This window comes from Hibiscus syriacus, unplaced genomic scaffold, assembly GCF_006381635.1.
Source record: "Hibiscus syriacus cultivar Baekdansim isolate YM2019G1 unplaced genomic scaffold, ASM638163v2 tig00110482_pilon, whole genome shotgun sequence".
Classification (NCBI taxonomy): domain Eukaryota; kingdom Viridiplantae; phylum Streptophyta; class Magnoliopsida; order Malvales; family Malvaceae; genus Hibiscus; species Hibiscus syriacus.
In genome coordinates this window covers 3,248,788-3,266,266 of record NW_024062758.1, presented here as the reverse complement: position 1 = coordinate 3,266,266, position 17,479 = coordinate 3,248,788, and the positions used below count along the sequence as shown (strand labels likewise).

Below are 17,479 nucleotides of genomic sequence, written 5' to 3'. Positions count from 1 at the left end.
AATAGCGCAAAATCCGTTTCATGGCCTGGAAGTGAACATCAAGTGGAGCTTGCATGAACTGACATACTCGGTTGACAGCAAAGGCAATCTACGGCCGAGTAATCACAATATACTGTAATGCACTTACGATACTCCTATAAAGCACAACATCTTCAACAGGAGATCCTTCTGTGGTAGACAACTTACAGCTTGTAATCATGGGTGTAGGCAAGCTCTTAACACCTTCAAAACCACTTCTTTGCAACAGATCGCGAATGTACTTCTGTTGACTTAAAACAACTCCACCTGATTCGTTACATACTTCAATACCAAGGAAAAAAATTAGGAACGCCAAGATCTCTTAATGAAAATTGAACATTCAATTTGTCAATGACTAACTAAACCTCATCAGACCTATCTCCAGTAATTATTATATCATCCACATACAGTAACATATACACAACACTCTCAACAGACTTCCTAACAAAGAGAGATCATGTGGCTCAATTCGCTTCCACCTGGTGATATAACATCATGGAATGAACTTGCCCAAAAGTTCTGATTGCGATTTAATCCTCCCAACATGAATGCTAGATTGAGAAACAACATCACATCTTTCAAGCAATTGGAGGATGAGAACTTTTATGAAGCATAGGAGCAATTTAAGGATTTGTTGCGAAAAATGTCTGATGCATGGTTTTCAACATTAAACGCAAATGGAGATATTCTACAATGGACTTAACATGCAAACAAGAATGGTTGTAGATGCTTCTTCCAATGGAGCATTGTTGGACAAGTCCTACAATGAAGCTTATGATATCTTGGAGAGGATTTCCAACAATGACTATCAATAACCTAACACAAGGACTATGTCAGGTAGATATGTTGTTGTAGTAGTGGATAACGGTTCTCTGAACAAATTGGCCACACAGGTGACAACATTGACTAAAATGATGAAGAGCATGCAAAAAATAAGAGGTGTGCATGAGGTAAAAACATCTTTTGTTAATTGTGTTTACTGTGGTGATAACCATAATTTTGAAAAAAGTCTACAAAACCCCGAGTCTGTGTAATTTGTGAGAAATTATAACAAGAATAACAATGTCAACACATATGAGAACACCTACAACCTAAATTTCCAGCATCATCTTAACCCAAATTAGCATTGCAATCCCATTTTGGGAATACACAATACTATCAACAACAATAATATACACACCAACAGTCGGTGTTGTAACATAATCAGACACATCATTAGGCAATATCGCAGCATCAACACAACAAACAGTAAGGTTATCAAGGACATTCTCATAACCATGCTTCATTATCAACATCGCTTGAGTATCTTCTGAAGAAGTACATCTCAATAAATGAAGTTGTGATCCAAAGCCAAGTAGTATCGCTGAAAGCATTGGAGAATCAAGTTTGACAGCTACTCAATGAACTCAACAACAGAACACAAGAAACATTTTTGAGTGATACTGAAGTTCCAAAACTCATGGGAAAACTCCTTAGAATATGCATTGCAAATCCATCACAACACGTAGTGGACTCCACCTTGGAAAATCAAATGTTGAAAACAAGAAAAAGGCGAAAAGCCTAGACAACAATCAAAAAACAAGGAGTTGAAAGTAGAGATTAAGGTATTTGGTGTGGATGCTACAACAAAGGTTACATGACATAGAAGTAATTTTGGACATTGCCACCAACAATGCCGACAAAACTAATGCCACTGTGTTGAGTTAATCGATTGATGGAATCGACCAAGAGGAGGTGAATTGGCAATTAAAAATTTGGTGGAAGCTTTTGCAGAAAATTGAAAGTAATTGCACAACGATTTAGAGTGGTTCGACTTTCTCAACCAAAGTCTACGTCCACTACCTTAGCTATCCACACTAAGGATTTTCCAACAAATTCTCTAATTTGTTCTTTCTTTTGAGGACAAAGAGTAAGCTTACAAATCCCTCAAGAATTATACCCCAATTCTTGAGCACACTCTTTTTCAAAGAGAAATACACAAATTTGCAAACTTACAAGGAAAAACCTCACAAGGCAATATGTTTGCACAATTTTAGAACAAGATAAGAACACTTAAACATGATTACAAATGAGCACATATAGTGTTCTTGAAAGCAAAATGAATATTGAAAGGAAATTTGGCTTGAATTGCACAAACTTGGTGTTTGATGCTTTCTCTCTTGTTTCTCTATAATTTCTTCTTGATTGTTGTTGATCAAAGGCTTCTAAACTTGTTTAAATACTCCTTAAAATGATTCTGAACGTTGGGGATGATTAGTGGAGTCAATAGAGTCGTTTAAGTGTGAAAACAATTAATAAATTCAGTTGGGAGCATCAGTGCATCGATGCATACCCATGGTGCATCGGTGCATCAAGTTTAAAATTCAAATTTTTTACCGTTGGACCCTTAGTGCATCGGTGCACTAAGAGTGCATCGATGCATAAAATGCATTCGATGTTTCAAAAAAGCCAGAGTGCATCGATGCATGGTTTGTGCATTGATGCATCAAATGCACTGAGTGCATCGATGCATGGTATGTGCATCGAAGCATGGTATGTGCATCGATGCATAAAATGCATTCGATGTTCAATTTAATCCATGGTGCATCGATGCATGGATAGGTGCATCACTTTGAAAAATTGATTTTATGCTTGATTTTGGTTCAAAATACTTTGTGAAAATTGTTCTAAAAATAGTTTAAGTATAAAACGCAATTTTACACATTTAGTAAGGTTTTAAAATTGATCTTGAAAGACTTGGAGTAATAATTTGATATTCGATTAATTAAATCGAATATACTTAGAAAATCATTTGTAAAATCTTAAAATTCATTTAAACTTAATTTGTTATATCGAAACATTAAAATGTTTTCAACAATCTCCCCCTTTTTGATATAACAAAACATTTGTGTTATTTTAAGATTTTCTAAAATTTGAAATCAATTTTGAAAAATTACTCCCCCTTACTATAACACTTCTCCCCTTTAACAATTCTCCCCCTTTTTGTTAAATCAAAAAGACTTTAAAATATTTTAAATAAGGTTTTGAAAAGCATAGCCAATTGATATATATATATATATATATATATATATCTTAAGATACTAAGATCACAATCAAAAGAGAGATTAGCCATTAGTTCCATAATCAATATTCATAAACAAATGTGAAATGGCATTATTGGTCATATATGTCTAATGATGCAAAAATAAGAAAATTCAACCAAACCAAATATATATATTAAGTTTAAAATCCAGAAGTTTAAACATCCAACAACCATCAAGTTTAAACATCCAAAATAAACAATCCAGAAACATCAAAATCAATCTAAGTTTTAAATCCAAGAAAACATAACAAGGAAACAAATTCACTCCATCGGAGGATCGGGAGGAGGAGAATAATGAGCTCGAACTTCAAGAGTAAGAGCGTCCATGCGTTCACGCATCTCCCGCTGAAACTCAGTAATCTGAGACTTCATGGAGGCAAACCTCAGATCAAACGACTATAAGAAAGATCGAAAATATGGTGGCATTTGATCTTCTTGCCGTGCTGGTTCCGATGTAGGCTCATCGTCTGGTACGTGATCGTCGATATCTTGCATAAGTTGTTGAAACGCAGGATCATCATCAGCAGCTGGTGCCGGAGGAGGAGGTACACGAGAAGAGCTAGGAGCAGCTCGTGAAGAACTCGCTCCCGGAGTTTGCTTACCCAAAGATCGGTTTCCTCGTCTTGTTTCCAATCCGCTTTTTTCAAGGAAGTGAGATTGATTTGATTTTGGAGAGGGATAGGATTGTCGAGAGAGATGTTTAGACTGAGTTTGATAAAAATGTTACTAAGAATATATCCATAAATCAATGTTTTGACATGTTTTGAAGGAACAATGTTTATGATATCCACTAGTTGACTAAAAATAATGTGGGGCAGATTTATTTTGATCTTATTCTTAATACAGTGCATCCACCATAAATCCTTAGTACGAAGAGTGGAGTACCTACCTCCGGATGATCTAAACCACCAAGAGATCATCAAATAAAGAAAACGATCGTGATGAGATCGTAGAGTACTAACACTAGAGTTTGGAACATATAGATATTCCACATTTTCATTCTCATTGTATAACCCATCATCATCTAACCCAAAATGGAAAGCTATACTCTCGGGGTCAATATTAATATATTGGCCTAAAAGATAGGATCTAATGGCTATAGTCCTTGAGTTTCGTTTTGAATGCATACCACATTGGAGTAGAAAATGCAGACTAATTGTTTATAGACGTTAGGTTTGAGCTGAAACAGTTTATCAAACTTCCAAGCTTTAAGAATCGGAAGGTATTCAAATTCAATATCTATCATAGCTTGAAGAGAAGGAATACGCTCTTCCCGGATTCTATAGGATTGGAAAGAATTTATGTACCTAGAGTACAATTCGTCTCTACGACGTTCAGGCATATTAAAACATAATCCTATAAGACTATTAGGTGGTGGAGGAACGGGATTTGGAGGTCGGGTAGAACGACTAAAAGAAGTCCTAGGGCGTTTGGGATTAAACATGGTTTAAGAATCGGAATAAGGAAAATAACCTGCAAGTTGAAACACATGTATGCAACTTAATCAATCCCAAAACTCAATTGAGTCCGCAATAATTCAAGGTTCTCTAAGCCGAATCCTAATGGGCAAGGTTTTGAAAACTATTTGAAAATAATTTTTGAAAAATCATAATATGTATAGTTTTCATGAAAACAACATAATTAAATCAAAAACATCAAATTTAAAAATTAAATTCAGATTTCCGATTTTTTTATATTTCAAAAATTCAAAAAATTCTTTAAAATTTGTGAGTTTTTGATGAAATTAGTTGTAAAATCTAGTTTCTAATCATCAAACAATCAATGCCCGATATAATTTTCATCCTAGAACTAATTAAAACTAGTCCTAAGAAAAAAGTAAGATAAACTAGAAGTTTTTAGAAAAATACCTTGAAAATTTCGGATTGATGAGAATGAGATGTTGTGTTACATGATTTAATGATAGTAGCAGGATATAGAGATGAAAAGCTTGAAGATTCTGACAAAAATTCGTTGATTTTGAGCAAAAGGAGGGTTAGAGAGAAAAAGGTGGCAAGAGAATGTTTTTGAGGGTTTTGAAACAAAGAAGAGAATCAGGGTTTTTAACCAAAACCCGATGGATGCATCGATGCACATTCAAGGCGTGCATCGGTGCACCTTCATGGTGTATCGCTGCACATTCATGGATGCATCGATGCACTGTTAGGTGTATCGATGCATTAAGCACAAAAATGTCAAAATTCGTTTTAAACACTCAAAATGTTAAATTAATTGGCTCTAGTGGTATTGGAAACTCATATATTGAAAATTAATCATGTTCAATCAATCAAATTAATCCTTAAACTATATTTGAACATAAAATTAATTTTCACCAAAGAACATAAACTCCCCCTAACTAATAGCAAAGAATGCAATCAAAAAATATTATTATAAGCATTTTTCATTTATTCTTAAAAAGTGCTAAAATCATTTTAAACATTAAGTGAAGATAGGTTAGTTAAACCTAATTCTCTCTTAAGTGTCCAAAATCTTTCTTTGTCTAAAGGTTTTGTAAAGATATCCGCTAATTGATGCAAAGTATCAATAAATTCTAGAACTACATATTCCTTAGAGACATGGTCTCTAATGAAGTGATGTCTAATTTCAATATGCTTAGTTCTAAAGTGTTGGATGGGATTTTTAGTGAGACAAATAACACTAGTATTGTCACACTTGATAGGAATGGTACCTACTTCAATTCCATAATCAAAAAGTTATTGTTTCATCCATAAAACTTGTGCACAACAACTACCGGCTGAAATGTATTTCGCTTCAGTGGTAGATAATGTCACACAATTTTGTTTCTTTGAAAACCAAGAAATTAGCATATTTCCAAGGAATCGGCAAGTACCGGAAGTGATTTTCCTATCTAATTTGCGACCTCCATAATTCGCATCAGATAAGGCATGCAAGCTAAAGGTAGAGTCTCTAGGATACCAAAGTCCTAAACTAGGAGTGTCCTTAAGGTATCTAAAGATTCTCTTAACAACTAGTAAATGTGATTCCTTAGGGCATGATTGAAATCTAGCACATAAGCAAACACTAAACATAATGTCCGGTCTACTTGCAGTTAGATAAAGCAAAGAACCAATCATTTACCTATATAATTTAACATACATACATTTACCTCCTTCATCTATGTCAAGCTTTGTCGATGAGCTCATTGGAGTGTTGTGTGGTTTCCCATTTTCCAATCCAAACTTCTTGAGCATATCTTTGACGTACTTAGCTTGATTGATGAAGATGTCATCTTTTCTTTGCTTGATTTGGAATCCCAAGAAAAATGAGAGCTCCCCCATCATGCTCATCTCGAATTCACTTTGCATTAGCTTAGAAAATTCTTGGCAAAGAACACATTAGTAGAACGAAATATTATATCATCAACATAAATTTGAACTACTAATAAATCTTTACCTTTATGCTTTAAAAACAATGTAGTGTCAACCTTCCCTTTGGAAAAACCTTTTTCAATTAAAAAGTTTGACAATCTTTCATACCAAGCTCTAGGAGCTTGTTTTAAACCATAAAGTGCTTTTGTCAACTTAAGAACATGATTTGGAAATTTTAAATCTTCAAAACCAGGAGGTTGTTCCACATACACTTATTCCTTTATAAAACCATTTAAAATGCACTTTTAACATCTATTTGATATAATTTAAATTCATGAAAACATGCAAATGCTAATAACATTCTAATTGCTTCCATCCTAGCTACGGGAGCGTATGTTTCATCATAGTCTATGCCTTCTTCTTGAGTATACCCTTGAGCAACAAGTCTAGCCTTGTTTTTCACTATACTACCACTCTCATCAAGCTTATTCCTAAATACCCATCTAGTACCTACAGTAGATTTATTACTAGGCCTTTCAACTAATGTTCATACTTTACTTCTCTCAAATTGATTTAATTCTTCTTGCATAGCCATAATCCAATGTTCATCATTTAATGCTTCTTTGATTTTCTTAGGCTCTATGCATGAGATAAATGCAACATAATTACAAATATTTCTAAGAGAAGATCGAGTTTTTACCCCTTTGGATGGATCACCTATAATCTCACCATCCTTGACACAGTTGTACTCTCTTGGATAAGATACTTCCCTTTCTTCAGTGGTGGGATTCTCGAGAGGATCTTGAGTTTCCTCATCTTTCGTTTCTTCCTTTGATGATGGTTCTCTAACGTCATGTTCAACGTCATTTATATTTATAATACCTACATCATCATTCAAACAAGAATCCTTCCTCGAAAGGGGATTATCATCGAAAACAACATGTATAAACTCTTCTACAACTAAAGTTCTTTTATTAAATACTCGATAAGCTTTAGAATTTAAGGAATAACCCAGAAAAATTCCTTCATCACTTTTAGCATCAAATTTGCCAAGATTATCTTTACCGTTGTTTAAAACAAAACATTTACATCCAAAAGGATGAAAATAGCTAATGTTAGGCTTTTTATTTTTGAAAATTTCATATGGAGTTTTCTTTAAGATTGGCCTAATCATTACTCGATTTACAACATAACAAGCGGTATTTGTGGCTTCAACCCAAAAATATTTTGGAAAATTGTTTTCACAAAGCATGGTTCTAGCCATTTCTTCTAAAGTTCGATTTTTTCTCTCAACAACTCCATTTTGTTGAGGGGTTCTAGGTGCTGAAAAATTATGGCTAATACCATTAGAATTACAAAAATCAGTAAATTCAAGATTTTCAAATTCAGTTCCATGATCACTCCTAACACTAGTTATAGAGTAACCTTTTTCGTTTTGGATTACTTTTGAAAACATGATGAATTTTTATAATGCTTCATCTTTAGTACTTAAGAATAGAACCCAACTATATCTAGAATAGTCATCTACCAAGACAAATGCATATAATTTTCCACCCAAGCTAGTAGTCCTAGTTGGCCCAAAAAGATCTATATGGATCAATTGTAATACTCTACTAGTTGATACATCATTAATGGATTTAAAAGAAATTCGCTTTTGTTTTCCTTTAGCACAAGCATCACAGATTTATCATTATCAAATTTAAGCTTAGGCAACCCTCGATCTAAATTTCCTTGAATTAGCCGTTGTAAAACACTCATACTAGCATGTCCTAGTCTCCTATGCCATAACCAACTATCATGCTCATCCTTAGCAACTAGGCATAAATTAGTCATATCAATAGAGTCCAAATGCACCATGTAAATGTTTCCTATTCTATGACCAACATGCATAATCCGATTAGATGCAATGTCAATAACTTTACAACCATTAGTTTCAAACATGACATTAAATCCCTTATCACATAATTGACTAAAACTTAAGAGATTATGCTTTAATCCATTCACATATAAAACATTTTTAATTTGTATGGAAGAGATATTACCTATGATACCTATACCTTCGATATGACCTTTTGAATTATCACCAAAAGTCACTTCTCCTCCATTTTTGGCGTTAAGCTCTATGAACCAGCTTTTATCCCTGATCATGTGTCTTGAGCATCCACTATCAAGGTACCATGAGTTTGAATTTGTTTCCCGTGCCTTGTAGCGATGCTCTTTTTCCTACAAACATAGATTAATTTCTAATTTTTGGTACCCAAATTCTTTTGGGTCCATATTCATTAGTTTCCAAAATCCTAGTCCCTTAGATATCCATTTGTGTAAGATATCCTTATCTTTAGTAGTAACGAGTCATTTAGGAACCCATATACTTCTAACGATTTTTCTATTAGAGGTTCTTCAGTGACCTCTATGATTGTAGTTTTTAAAACTTTTTCTAACAAAGTTGGATTTTGAATTTTCTCCAATTTCAAAACGTTTTGTTCCAACTTTATTAAAAGAAGCTTTAAGATCATTAATTTTCTTTTGATGATCATCATTAACCTTTGAAAATAAATTTTGCAAATCCGATTTTTTTTTCAAACTCTTCTAATTTGATTTGCAAATTTTTTATTTTACTTTCAAGATCGTTGTTGGTTTTGGATATTAGTTTATTTTTATTTTTCAATTTTGAAATATCATTTTTATATTTTAAAAACAATTTCTTATAATCCGAAGCCAGCCCATTATATTCCTCTAATAACTCATCATAAGATAAATCATCTAAATCAAATGAGTTAGAGGTTACCTTAGAATCTTCCCCAAATGCCATCAAGCACAAGTTTGCTACTTCTTGTTCCTCTTCATCGAAACCTTCTTCATCGCTCCATATAGCCACATGAGCCTTGTGCTTATTCTTTGATTGACCATTTCTCTTTAATTGTGGGCAATCATATTTCACATGCCCCGGCTTCTTGCATTCATAGCAAATGATTGGGTCCTTCTCATTTGGTTCATTTTTAGGCCTTCATTTTGTTTGAATTTTCTTCCTCGGCAAGGTATCATCATTTTTCTAAACCATTTGGCAAACAATGTCATTTCCTCGTCATCGTCATCTTCATCCGAATCACTCTCATCTTTTGTGGATTTGAGAGCAAATCCAATGTTTTTCTTCTTTTCTTTCTCCTTTGGTGTCTCGTCAATCTTATCGAGGTTCACCTCATCTTCAAGCATCATTTCATGAGTGAGGAGGGAACCGATTAGCTCTTCAAGAGTTAAGGACTTTAGGTTATTAGCGTCAATAATTGTTGTCTTCTTGGATTGCCACGATTTTGGAAGTGAGTAAACTAACTTCCTCACAAGCTTTTCATTTGGAATGATCTCTCCATATGATTTGAGACCATTGGCAATTGTTAAGAATCTATCCGTCATAGCTTTGATATCTTCATTTGGTTTCATCCTGAAATTTTCATAGCTATGTGTTAGAAGACTAATTTTAGATTCTTTTACCTCGTCGGTTCCTTCATGAGTGACTTGAAGTTTATCCCATATTTCTTTGGCGGTTGTACAAGATGAAACTCTCCCATATTCATTTGGTCCAAGAGCACAAAATATGATATGGATGGCTTTGGAGTTGAGCTGGAACATTCTTGTCTCTCCTTCACTCCACAATCTTGGATGAGTGAGAGGTTTGATATATCTGTCTTCTACAACATTACATGCTCCCATGTCACTTGTTTGAATGAAATACATCATCATATTCTTCCAATAGGCATAGTTAGCTCCACTGAATAAATGAGGCTTGTTGACGGGCTTCGAATCAAGACTGGAGTCGACGTTTGAAGTGGAGGCCATTAATGACTTGATTATCGATGTAACTCTTCCCGAATCAACTCAAGAGGTGATTAAACCTTCAAATGAGTGAGGCTCTGATACCAATTGTTGAGTTAATCGATCGATGGAATCGGCCAAGAGGGGGGTGAATTGGCAATTAAAAATTTGGTGGAAGCTTTTGCAGAAAATTGAAAGTAATTGCACAGCGATTTAGAGTGGTTCGACTTTCTCAACCAAAGTCTACGTCCACTACCTTAGCTATCCACACTAAGGATTTTCCAACAAATTCACTAATTTGTTCTTTCTTTTGAGGACAAAGAGTAAGCTTACAAATCCCTCAAGAATTATACCCCAATTCTTGAGCACACTCTTTTTCAAAGAGAAATACACAAATTTGCAAACTTACAAGGAAAAACCTCACAAGGCAATATGTTTGCACAATTCTAGAACAAGATAAGAACACTCAAAGATGATTATAAATGAGAAAAAAATAGTGTTCTTGAAAGCAAAATGAATATTGAAAGGAAATTTGGCTTGAATTGCACAAACTTGGTGTTTGATGCTTTCTCTCTTGTTTCTCTATGATTTCTTCTTGATTGTTGTTGATCAAAGGCTTCTAAACTTGTTTAAATACTCCTTCAAATGATTCTGAACGTTAGGGATGGTTAGTGGAGTTAATAAAGTCGTTTAAGTGTGAAAACAATTAATAAATTCAGTTGGGAACGTCAGTGCATCGATGCATACCCATGTTGCATCGGTGCATCAAGTGTAAAATTCAAATATTTTGACCGTTGGACCCTTAGTGCATCGGTGCACTAAGAGTGCATCGATGCATAAAATGCACTCGATGTTTCAAAATGCATGGTTTGTGCATCGATGCATGGTTTGTGCATCGATGCATGGTATGTGCATCGATGCATAAAATGCATTTGATGTTCAATTTAATCCATGGTGCATCGATGCATGGATTGGTGCATCGGTGCATCACTTTGAAAAATTGATTTTAGGCTTGATTTTGGTTTAAAATACTTTGTGAAAATTGTTCTAAAAATAGTTTAGGTATAAAACACAATTTTACACATTTAGTAAGGTTTTAAAATTGATCTTGAAAGACTTGGAGTAATAATTTGATATTCCATTAATTAAATCGAATATACTTAGAAAATCATTTGTAAAATCTTAAAAATCATTTAAACTTAATTTGTTATATCGAAACATTAAAATGTTTTCAACACACTAGCATTGCTAATGCAACAGAGTTCAAGACCACCTCCTCCATTCTTCTAAAGATTCCAGAAAAGCAAGAAGGACCAGCAATTTAGAAAATTCATTGATGTACTGCGATAATTGTGCGTTAACATACCGTTGTTGGAAGTATTAGAACAAACACCAAACTACGTTAAATTTATTAAGGAAATACTTTCCAAGAAATGTAAGATTGGTGATTTTGAGACTGTTGCAGTCACTGAAGGGTGTAGCGCCATTATCACGAGCAAATTGTCTCTAAAGTTAAAAGATCCATGGAGTTTTACTATTCCTTGCACTATTGGAAATCAATACATAGGTAGAGCTTTATGTGACTTAGGTTACAACATTAATTTAATGTATTTGTCTATTTTCAAGAAACTTGGGATTGGTAAAGCACAACCCATAATAGTTACATTTTAACTTGTTGACCGATCCATTGTCTATCCCGAAGGTAAGATTGACAATGTCCTAGTACGAGTGGATAAATTTATCTATCCAGTGGAATTCATTATCTTAGACTATGAAGCCGAAAAAAAGATGCCCATAATACTTGGAAGACCATTCCTTACTACTGGATGAACATTGATTGATGTTGAAAAAAAAGAGAACTCACATTGCGTCTCAATGACCAACACATTACATTTAATGTGATTGATCCTCTACAATGCGATGAAGAAGACGAATGTCATGCTATTAAAATTTTTGAAGTAATAGTATAAAACAATTAGATGAATGTGGGAGCATTGGAGAACTCTTTAATATTGTTGCGATAATAGAAAACTCAGATGAGCCAAAGGGGAACCAATACTTCTACATTGATCTTAGCATCAACAACAGTTTTGCAATGCTAATGCCGACTATAGAGTCACAACATGAGTACTTGAAGAACATTGTAAATGCTACCATGATGCAAAATGACACATCAACATCGAAGACAACGAGGAAGGATTTACAAGGCTTTGACAATGGAGGCCCTCGTCTAAAAATTCACCATGTGAAGCCACAACATATCAATGGGTACAATGAAAAAGTGTGCTTCATGACTGATTCCAGCACAATGGACCCCATAAGGCTTTGAATATTGTTTCAACCCCACAAGCACAATGGACCTGAAGTTGCACGATTATGTCATAACAACCATCGACAAGCAAAAAGGGATGTCATTTTATTGGGACCCAGAAGAAGTTACCACAAAATTCAATTTCACTATGTGAAATAATTTTTTTACATGCTTTCAATAAGTCATTTTATGACATTAGATTAGATTTTTTATTAGTTCTATTTAATGCTTTTAACTTGAGTTTTACTTTCAGGTAATACCCCTACATTGATCACCACATCATCCTCAGTTTGTAATATTATTGTTGTCTTTGCTTCACATCATTAGTTAGAGTTTCAAATAATCATTTCTACCCAACATCTTTTTGAATTCCATAATTTCATTGTTGCGGGCTGTAGCAGTCAATGCATGGGCAGAAGGTTGTTGATAGCTAGACAAAATCCTAGTATAGAAAGGAGTCTTAATATAAAAGAACTATTAATTTAATGCGAGCTTAAACTCTACTTTTTAGGGTTTATAATTATTATATAAAGGATACAACAACCACCAATTAAAAGGGAGAGATTTTGTTTTTTCTCTTTTCTCTACCATAAAACATTGTCGCTTAGGCAATTTTAGGGAAAAACATCAATTGGATCTGAAGGCAAGGCCAGCACTGAGAGGTGATGGCTGGTGATCGGCGACAACATCAACGACAATAACTATAAAAAGATTCCGATGGGGTTTTTTTTTTATTTTTGTTTAGTTAATACTTTTTTGTGAGAATTGTTAAACCTTGGATGCTTATATTTTTAATTATATTTTATGAAGTTCATGTTATTTAATTTTGTCCTAAGGATTTTAATATAGAGATATATAGTTACCCAGTTCATTGCATCGAAAGGTGAGTGGCATTATGTGAGTGCCGCATCGAGAGGTGAGTGCCATTGTTGGAGCATCAGTGATTGCGAGAACAACTTTTCAGTGTAGAGAGATCTTGTTGACTGATTGTCACAACATCCTTAGTAAATTTACATAAGTGGGTATAGAGATATAGCACTATTTTGAGTTTTTGGGTGGAGCCATCGAGTGAGGAAAACTTGCTAAGTTAATGCTAGACACATCAATCTTATTGTTGTGGCATTGTTAATTGCATGATTGAGTTTAACAATACCCTAATTTTTAGCTTGAATCGATCCATTGCTTTGATTGTCATTGTTGTTATTCCCTTCATCCCTTCATATCTTTATCCGTATATTTATTTTTGTTATTATATTTTTATTGTGTTGTTCCCTGCGTCACCTACACAATTTTGTTATTTTACTTACTTAATGCTATAGCAATTCTTTGAATAATACTAGTCACTGTTACTTGATGTATTGATTTGCATCCACTTATATTACTTGATACAATAGTGTATGCTTGTACTTTTGCTGTTATATTATTCGAACCATCAACCTCGACAAGTTGATCTGCTAAGTTTATATCTCTTTCTTAAATTTAGTGAGGGGTTATCCTCGTCGATATGTTAAACGATTTTAAATGGTTATTTTTATGCTTCTATCATATCTCAAATTCTTTTCGAAGATCATAGCCTTTTATTCGGAGAAATAACTGCTCTTGTGCCCTTGAAAATTAAGAAGCTATTATGTGTTTATGGAGATAGTTCAAGTAAGACCATCAACTTTTATAAATTAGATTTTTTTAGCTTCAACGTTATTGATGAGAATCAAAGAGATGCGCATTGAGTTATAGATGTTGCAGATAAAATGAACTTAGAGAAATATTTAGGCCTCCAACAATTGTTAGTCGTGCGCCTATCGGATAAATGTTGTCGTTGCATTAATAACGATGCATACGAGTCCTGTCACAAGGAGGTAAGGAGGTTTTTGTAAAATTTGTTCAAGTTATTATTTTATTTGCAATGGATTGCTTTTTATTATCCAAAATGCTCCGCAAGCAGTTAAAATGCATTATAGTCAGATTTTGGTGGCAAAATTCTGAGGATTGAATGGGTATCAATTAGTGTTCATGAGCAAGTCTTTGTTAGCTAAAGGCAGGGGCGGACCCAGGATAAAAATTCAGGGGTTGCACAAAAAAATTCTTATAAATTTTTTTAGGGGTTGCACAATATTAAATGTGACACTTGTATTAATTAAAAAAAATTAAAAAAAAAATTAACACTAAGTAGACAATTTTGTTGTATAAAATTTTTTTTTCTATAAGAATTTATATGAAATATAGGGATTCTACCTAAAAATCACAAAATATATATATAAAAATACTAAAATAATATCATTTGATCAATGTTTCTCACAATTTGAGGGGTTGCCCGGGCTACCCTGGCAACCCCCTGGGTCCGCCCCTGGCTAAAGGGTAATAGTGGTTATAAGTTTTGAGATATGGTGAAGTTCGACATCATTTTACTTACAAAACAAAGGTGGCGCTTATTTATTAACCATTCTTCGTTGGCGGGGAGGTTGATCTGTGCGAAGTACTACCCCACATTTAACTTTTTGAGTTTGAACTTGGGATCAACACCATTATACATATGGCGCAGCATATGGAGTGCGAAAGGCGTCTTAATGGTTGGTTGAGATGGAAGGTCGTCTAGGGTAATTCCATCTCAACATAGAACGACTTTGTGCTCCAATAAATCCTCCGAGACGGGTGGAATCTATTTGGGATGATTCGATAGTTCATGTGGCAGATTTGGTTGAACTGAGATCGAAGACCTGAAATATTGAGTTGGTGCAAAATTTGTATAATGAGGAGGATGCGAAGATCATTTTGAGAATTCCACTTTCTCAATTCGACCTTGACGATTGTATGTATGGGGTAGAGAATATATATATATATATATATATATATATATATATTCGTAATGGTTATCAATTGTTATTAAAAGGGTTAAAGACACCTTATTTGAAAAGAGCAAGCATATTTGGGCTTGTTCTGCTAAAGAAAGACCGAAATTTAAGTTTGGAGGTTCTTATGCAACTGTGTACCTACAAGATAAAATTTGTACACCAAACATATTGTAAGTAACCCCTCGTGCTCACAATGTGATGGGATAATTAAATCTAGAATTTATGTCATTCGAGATTGTAATCTTGTATGTTTAGTTTGACCAATGTTATGTTATCAGTGGCCTCATATGTTAGATGAAGTGTCTTTCAGAAAATAGTTAGGTTATTTGTTTAAGCATTATCATAGTTCAAAACATTCAAAAATCATAACCGTTGTTTGAGCTTTATGGTTTGCACGAAATAAGTTCATATATGAAGGTCAGTAATTGAAAAAAGAGGAAATCGTTACCTTAGTTCGGGCTCAGTGTTTGGTCTTCACCACTGTCAACACTTGCATCCGTGACCCTTCATCGTATGTCATCCTTCGTTGAAAGCCTCCTCCTGCCCTTGCAGTATAAATTTTGATGCTCGTTTCTTGCATGCACAAAATTGAGCTTAGTCAGAGGCGGTGATTCGAAATAATAATGGTCAAACTATGGGTGCTAGTCGAAGAGAGATGTTTATAATTACCTGAGCTTTCCAGGTAGAGGTGGGAGCAGTTGTGCATGCAATCCAGCTGATCATGGAACTGAATTTTTGAAATATGATTATTGAAGGCAACTCGCAGATGTTATTGAGAATATAGCTTCAATGGGTCCAAATCTATCGGTGATAAGCTCGCTGATATGGGAGGTGAAGAGGCAAAGTGAGGCTTCTCTTCCATACTTTTCCCAGTTTATTCCACGAGAGAGGAATAAGATAACTCATTTTCTGACAACTGACGCAACATCTGGCCTGACGGATCATTTTTTTATCATAACGTTTTATTTAATGCGAGCTAAAATGTTAATATTATTTATTTAATTAAAAATATTATATTATTTTATTCATAATATTTTCGATTAATAATCATATTTTTTATTTTTTATAATATTTTGAGTTCTACTGAATATATTGAAAAAAATAAAGATAGATAAACCAAAAATATAATATTTTTAATTATGTTTATTTCTATTATTTTTAAATTTTAAATTAGATTATGATATGACAAAATTAGCCTAATCATAAATGTTCCCATTCGCTGAAAGATGATGTAACCATAGCATTGCAGATGAAAGTGATGAGTAGATTTTGACTTCAACTTCTCACCCACTTCACTCGTCTATGACTACACCTCCTCTTTTTTCCCATGTAAACTTCGTTTATTTCCTCTCATTTACACTCCAATCAATATAAGTTCTATTATACAGCAAATTGTAATTTAAATTTTGGATATTCACCTTCATTATTATTTTAATTTTATTTTGTAATAGAGTTGAATATTTGATATATAATTTAATTTAATTAATTAATATTATTAAAATTTAAAATATAATAATCATTCAAATATTAAAAAAAATTAAATTCGATTTTTAATATGTTAGAAGAAAGGAGAGCTACCCTTTAAAATCTCATTCTAGTCAATTTATTTTGTAAAAACAATAACGTTATCGTTTAATCGCGCTTTAGTCAATTTGATAAATAAGTTGTAAACTAAAATGATTAAAGCGGTAAAACTAAGGAACCAAAAAGGCCATTCTGCCTTGGTTTACTTTCATAGCAAATTCAAGTGTTTGGCAGCTTTGGAATTCTGGGCTGTAGTTCTATAAAAGAATACTTTTAAATAATAAAACAAAATTTACTTCAACCAAATTGAAGGAAAATGATTATGATCAATTCAAGCAAAGGGAATCGATTTTTAAAAATCAAAATATGATTACATTAATTACAATTTATGTATAAAACAGAGCAAAACAGTTGGCTCGAAGGCTACAAGCATTCTAGTAAAGGATATATTCAAAGGACACATTCAAGCAGAGAACGAACAGCACAAAACACCAAACACGTGCATGGCCACAAAGATCTGGACATCGAGATGCCCTCTGTTAAAAGGCAAAATTCATAT

General features: G+C 33.7%; 1 non-coding gene across 1 annotated transcript; it reads right to left on the bottom strand.

The window, feature by feature from the left end:
- Positions 1-571: 571 nt before the first annotated feature.
- On the bottom strand, positions 572-679 carry LOC120129065. The gene has a single exon (XR_005516694.1). It is a non-coding gene; the product is annotated as a small nucleolar RNA R71 (small nucleolar RNA).
- Between the last annotated feature and the right edge of the window lie 16,800 nt (positions 680-17,479).